The sequence below is a fragment of the Ipomoea nil genome, unplaced genomic scaffold (genome assembly GCF_001879475.1).
Source record: "Ipomoea nil cultivar Tokyo-kokei standard unplaced genomic scaffold, Asagao_1.1 scaffold3069, whole genome shotgun sequence".
Classification (NCBI taxonomy): Eukaryota; Viridiplantae; Streptophyta; class Magnoliopsida; order Solanales; family Convolvulaceae; genus Ipomoea; species Ipomoea nil.
The window spans coordinates 417,805-424,538 of record NW_017619497.1 but is presented as its reverse complement, the minus strand read 5'-3'; the positions used below and the strand labels follow the sequence as shown (position 1 = coordinate 424,538).

Below are 6,734 nucleotides of genomic sequence, written 5' to 3'. Positions count from 1 at the left end.
CCCAAACTTTTATTTCTTGGACACTTTTAGTCATTCTCATGACTTTTCCTATTTTTAGTAAGGGCATTTTTGTTTCTTCATATTTATTTTTTGGTTATTTTTTCCAGTTTCAACCGGTTTAATTGGTTTAGGACTTACTAAAATCGGTTGAAAAATATAGTTACTAAAAATCAGAGGTTACCTAAAGTTCTAAAACAATTAAACCGGTTAAAATTAGAAAAATAACAAAAAAAAATTATGAAAAGACAAAAATGCCCTTACTAAAAATAGGAAAAATCATGAGGACTAAAATTGTCCAAAAAATAATAGTTAGGGGTATTAAATTACAAAAACGATAGTCTGAAACTAAATTTGAAATCGACAACAAAGACAATGGAGCTTTGGTGGAATTAACTTTTAACAATAATATAATGCACATTTTAGAATTATTGTCCTCCCTGGAATAGAAGATCGAGTTGAGTCTATACAGTACAACACACATCATCATGCTAAGCATCTATATATTAAGTTGCTCTTGGCCGAGGCATTTTATGAATATCGGTTTATTTTAACTTGTCTTTTAAAAAAAAAAAAAAAAAATCAGTTATTAAACTACATTTTTGACTAGTACAATTTATAACTTTAACTAACCAAGAGCAACCAGCTTGTCTGGGTGGTGTAGTTGGTTATCACGCTAGTCTCACACACTAGAGGTCCCCGGTTCGAACCCGGGCTCAGACAAATCATTTTTCATGTCATTCCAAATGCGTTTTTAACCAGCAGCTGAAATTGAACTTTTCGTAATATGTACTTTAATATGATGTATTATTTTGTTACTTTCGCTATATGCACTTTAATATATACATCTATAAAATGGGTCACACTTATGTGAGACAGGTCGAATCGGGTCAATATAAAAATGTAATTCTTATACTGAAAAATGTAGTACTAATCTGAGATAATGCACTTCAACCACTTCACGAGATGTATAACCACTATTCTAACGCTTGGCACACAAACATCGTATTTTATGCTCTTCAATGCATAATTCAAAAACTTTTGAACACCATCTTTATATTGTTCATTCAATCGATCATTGAAAAATCTCATCCATTTCTTACTATGTGCAATTATAAACAAAAGAGAAAATTGTAATTTATGCCCCTCACAAATATGTCAATTATCAATGTTACCCTTGAATTATCAGTGGTATAAATGTTGCCTCTCAATTTTCAAAACGTGACATATATTGCCCCTCCCCTAATATGAAGAGGGAGAAAATTTGTTGTTGACGGAAGGAGAACAATCGAAGAAAGAAAATTTGAGGAAAAAAACGTGGTCTTCGAACAAAAAAGACGACGGGTAACCACATTTACATCACTAATAATTCAGGGGAGGGGCAATATATTTCATATTTTGAAAATTGAAGGGCAACATTTACACCACTAATAATTCAGGGGCAACATTGATAATTGGCATATTTGTGAGGGACATAATTTACCATTTTCCCTAAACAAAATAATGAAAACTTTAAAACAATAACAAAAACTTGAATTTAATATAAAATGACATTTTATTAACCAATAAAATTCATTATATATACGATGCAAAGTATTTAAAAAAAAAATAATGTAAATTTTCAAAGTCTACATGATTTGCAAGAACCAAATTGTCATCTTTTGTTTACCTTTCTTCAACCAAATTTCCAAAATTAGTTTTCTTCTTTTAAGATACAGACAAGAAAATAAAATCATCAAGTTTTTTGATAAAAAATGTGTAATGGTGGGAGAACCTAATTTCTTATATTTATAAGATATATTTAACATGGCAGTATGCACCAAAAAGGATAAATGTGTAATTCAATAAAATTGACAGATTCTCAGTAAACCATGAAAAAAAATCTCATTAGGGTTGGGGTTCAACCTTTTGGAAGAATGAAAAAGAATCTCACCCCCTTAGGTCATGAGATTTGCTTTCCTTGATATCATGGGATGTGATTCCCATTGACTTAAACTTACCTAAGTCAAAGATTGCACCAAACGTGGAATAATTTTTCCACCTTTTAAATTTCTAAGAAAGTTTCAAACTTTTCTGACTATCAAACGCCATCTTAATGAAATGTACCCATTCGTGCTAGATAAATTTAGCTTCATGTAAAATTTGTGATAATTTGTAGTGGAAAAAATAAAATAAAAATTATAATGCACACTTATAATTATCATATAGAGTGTAAAGACTATAAATTAACTTTTCTTTAATGATTTTGCACCAATTACCTTTATAACTTTGTATATTATATATAACTCAAAATTCTTTAATTATCTCCTTTTTTTCAATATAAATAAAATTTTCTAATATAAATAGAAATGTTACAATAATAATTAATTATTTGAATATAATATTGATTCATTTATTATTTTTGTTATTATTGCTTAAATTATTTAAATATAATCATAATTTTAATATTGTGTAATATATAAAATAATTATGCAATAATAAAAATAAAATTTTGAAATTAAAACCAACCACATAACATTCACAAAACACATTTGTTACACATGAGACAATGATCCACTACATAATTAATTAATAAATAAAAGAACTTTAAAATGTAATGCTTCATCCTGCACCAAGTGCCAAACACCATCCATCGTATATGGAAGACGAATGAATATCTTTCCTATAAATAAAGGGGATCTCAACATTAGGCTTCTTAAATGATTATTATTTTAAAAGTATCCTCTGTATAGGAAAGATATTCCGTCTTTTCCTCAAAACCCAAATGCCGTCTTTTCCTCTATGGATAATTATAGAAAAATAATGAAAGCATATTATGAAAATGTGTCTTTCAATCCAGATACCCTTTATTTATTTATTTATTATAGATAAGATTTGAGCTTAATAACTTGACAACTTGTCTGGGTGGTGTAGTTGGTTATCACGCTAGTCTCACACACTAGAGGTCCCCGGTTCGAACCCGGGCTCAGACACATTGCTAACGGGTTTCTTCATTTCAAATTGCTCACCGAATGCATTTTTTAACCAGCAGCTAAAAATGTAATTAGTTAGCCTAGGGCTGCAAGCGGGGCTCTATTAAAATGGGGAATTCTATTTGCACCACCCTAATTGCTATTTACACCACATATTTAATAGGTGTGATAATTTTTAGGAAGTGTAAATAAAAAATTACTATTTGCACCACCTTCATTAATTTTAGTCAAAACATTATTTTTTTAACAAATATTTATTATAAATGACACCTTTTCCCTTAGATATATGCTTTTAACACTTTTTCCCTCATAATTATTCATGTATCCACATTTGCCTCCTAGTTATATTAAAAGTGGCATGTTTTCTCCCTTTTATGTTTGATAGACGTTTTTACCCTTAAAACTAAATATTTCATTTATTTTTTCTTCTCCAACAAATTATTGTTTATATGTACAGATGGTCACGGTTTAGTTCAAACAATTTTTTTTTTAATTTTATTGTCAGTTCAAAATGTATTTATTTATTATAAATTTTATTTCTTATTTTTTTAAAAAAATAAATTTAATAATTATTTTATTATATTTTATTTTTTCGGTTCTGAATCGTAAGCAAAGCCAAAGGGAGTTTGTTTTAATTTGCAATCACACGTGTTATATATTACTCTTCCGAACTTTATTCCAGTTAAAAAGGGAGAAAAAATATTGATTTCTTAGACTTTCGCAGTCATATTGAAGTTGACAATCCATTACGTTCCAATAGCATTTTGGAGTGTGATTTTATATCTAAGATTATATTTGGTTTCTCTCTTTTTGAGGAATGCACACCTTCATTAGAGGGCATATATACTAGTAATCTACAATTACTTTGATTTAGCAATTGGTTTTTATATGATTATTATATATAATATGATTAAGCCAACTATCATGTAATATGATGACATTTTAATTACCATTTCAAATAAATGGTCATAGGTTCGAACCTTGGGAGTGGAGCTTAGATTCTTAGGGTTAAAAATGTTTTAAAAAATATAGAACAAATATAACTAATTGTGAAGGCATAACACAACTTTATTTTCCTATACTTACGATTCAGAACCAAAAAAATGAAATAAAATAAAATAAAATAATTATTGAATTTATATTATTTTAAAAATAAGAAATAGAATTTATAATAAATAAAAAAATAAATTTTGAATTGGCAATAAAAAAAAATTGTTCGAAGCGAACCATAATCATCCGTACATATAAACAATAATTTGTTGGAGAAGACAAAATAAATGAAATATTTAGTTTTAAGGGTAAAAATGTTCACCTAACATAAAATAGAGAAAACCTGTCACTTTTAATATAATTGAGGGAGCAAATGTGGATAAACAAATAACTGAGAGGAAAAAAGTGTTATAATCATATAACTCAGAGGGAAAAAGTGTACAATTTTTCCTAACCGGAAACTTTTAATTCGATTGCTATAGTGTCCGGTTCAGTTAGAACCGAACCGTGGTCATCCCTACGTATACGCAATAATTTGTTAGAAAAAAAATAAATAAAATGTTTGCTTTAAGGGTAGAAATGTCAATTTAATATATTGGGGGGGGGGGTGGGGGGGGGGGGGGGAGAATCGTCACTTTTAGAATAATTGAGGAGGCCAATATGCTAACATGAATGATTCGGGGGTAAAAAGTACTATAAGTATATATCTTAGGGGAAAAAAGTACTATTTTCTCTTAATTAAATTTTGAATTAAAAAATTATTAATTACACCTCATAAATGAGGTTTGACTAAGGTGGTGCAAATAGCAAAATGAACCTCCATTTGACTATTTACACCATCTATGTAATTATTGAAAATTTTTGCCTTTTTATAATTTCAAGATACTTTATACCTACTTTTGACCAAAGGGTGGTGCAAATAGCAACACCCATTAAAATATGATGATGAAGATAATTTTCTATATAGCTTGAGTGTTTGAGTTTGAGATTGGCTCAAATTGAGCTTGAATTTCCAATCTCGAATATTCGAACTCGAGTTTAAAAAAAAATTAAAATCTAATCTTCAAAATTCGAACATTCAAAGTTCAAAGCACTCAAAATAAGTTCAGGATATTGGCTACAACAAATACTCCAATCTTAGATAATGGAAAAAGCTATAGCATTAATTGCAATTACAAAGTTAGCTATTATTTCTTACTTCCTTTCTCATATTCTTCTCACACTTTTGGCAAGAGTTAATACTTACAATGGTTCTGCGAGTATTAGCGATTTATCAGTTCTGGTCATCCGAGTTTTAAATAACTTCTAATGGTCCTCCATGTTTTAAAAAATAACCACACGTGGTTCTTTTAGACGTCTCGTGGTTATTTTAAACTCGGATTTTTTAAATTAGGACCACGAGTGGTTATTTTTTAAAACATGAAGAACCATTGAAGGTCATTTAAAATTCGAATGACCACAGTTAGTAAATCGCTAATACTCGGAGGACCATTGGAGGTATTAACTCCTTTTGGCAATTTATAAATCTGAAGTCTAGATTCTGAGATCTGAGAAGCCAATATTCCTAGGCTAAAATCCACCACACACCATTCCAGTATAGAAAAATGATAAATAAAATCCAATATTCCTAGGCTAATATTGTTTCCCATCTTTAAATTCTGCCTGTGTTCCATCCACTTATTATTATGTTATGTTATTATTAATCCCCTTGTGAACAATGTTATTATTAATCCTGAGTCCTAACACAACAATAGCTACAATATATAATTCAATAGAGAAATGCTCGAGGGAGGGAGTACTGTATGACAATTTATATTATGGATTAGGGTCCACATAGTATTATGGACTATGAGTTAAAACTTAAAACAACGAAGTACATAATTCATACTTTTAAGGTACATAATTTTATAACACAAAACACAAAAAATCACAACACAAGACACATATACATGCTATATATTTACTAAAAAACTATTGGATGATTTTTTTTTCATTTTCAATTGTAAAATTACATTTTAGCTTATGGAGCTATAAAGTTGTTTGGGTGGTGTAGTTGGTTATCACGCTAGTCTCATACACTTGAGGTCTCCAATTCAAACCCCGGTTTAGACATTTGCCAGTGCTATTACTACTTTATGTAGCAATGTGCTCTCCAAATGCATTTTGTTGAGTGACCCGGCCTATTGGTTAGTAGTTACTAGTATACAACATTATTATTAGAAAATAAATGTCTGTTATAAATATGATATTATTATGACGATTAAACTTGAGACATTTTCTTAGTCTTTACTTATTACATGAATTATGATGAGTATGTGAAAAGTTGTAATGGTCCCTATAAATTGAGGGTGAAGACTTAATGAAAAGATGGTTTTATGAAATTGTGTTCTATACATTGTGTTCTTCATCTCCCTTTTACTTATCTATTCTATATACTCATATACATACAATCACGAAGCAGTACCGTGCAAACAACACACGAGAATTGAGCTAGTTGATAAGCTAAATTACAACACGTTATCTTCGCTGAACAGTATGTCGGGATATGTTACAATACATGTTTTTATATTAGGCAAGCATAAATAAATGAAATCGCAGTATTAACGATCTCTCTCTAGAATTCTCTCTAGGGTTTTTGCAGACCTACTAGGGTTTTCCTAGGTTTTCAGACAATTTTTGTTCTAATCCTCCCTGAAAGATGGCCGATGATGTTGTTATGGATGGCGAGGTCAACCTATGTGATGAGGGGATGGCCGAGATGGAAGAAGCGCGAGA

The 6,734-nt window shown here is 29.7% G+C and overlaps 2 non-coding genes across 2 annotated transcripts; both read left to right on the top strand.

The window, feature by feature from the left end:
* The first annotated feature begins 646 nt into the window (after positions 1-646).
* TRNAV-CAC lies at positions 647-720 on the top strand. The gene has a single exon. It is a non-coding gene; the product is annotated as a tRNA-Val (tRNA).
* Positions 721-2,895: 2,175 nt separating this feature from the next.
* On the top strand, positions 2,896-2,969 carry TRNAV-CAC. Its single transcript has one exon. It is a non-coding gene; the product is annotated as a tRNA-Val (tRNA).
* Positions 2,970-6,734: the final 3,765 nt, after the last annotated feature.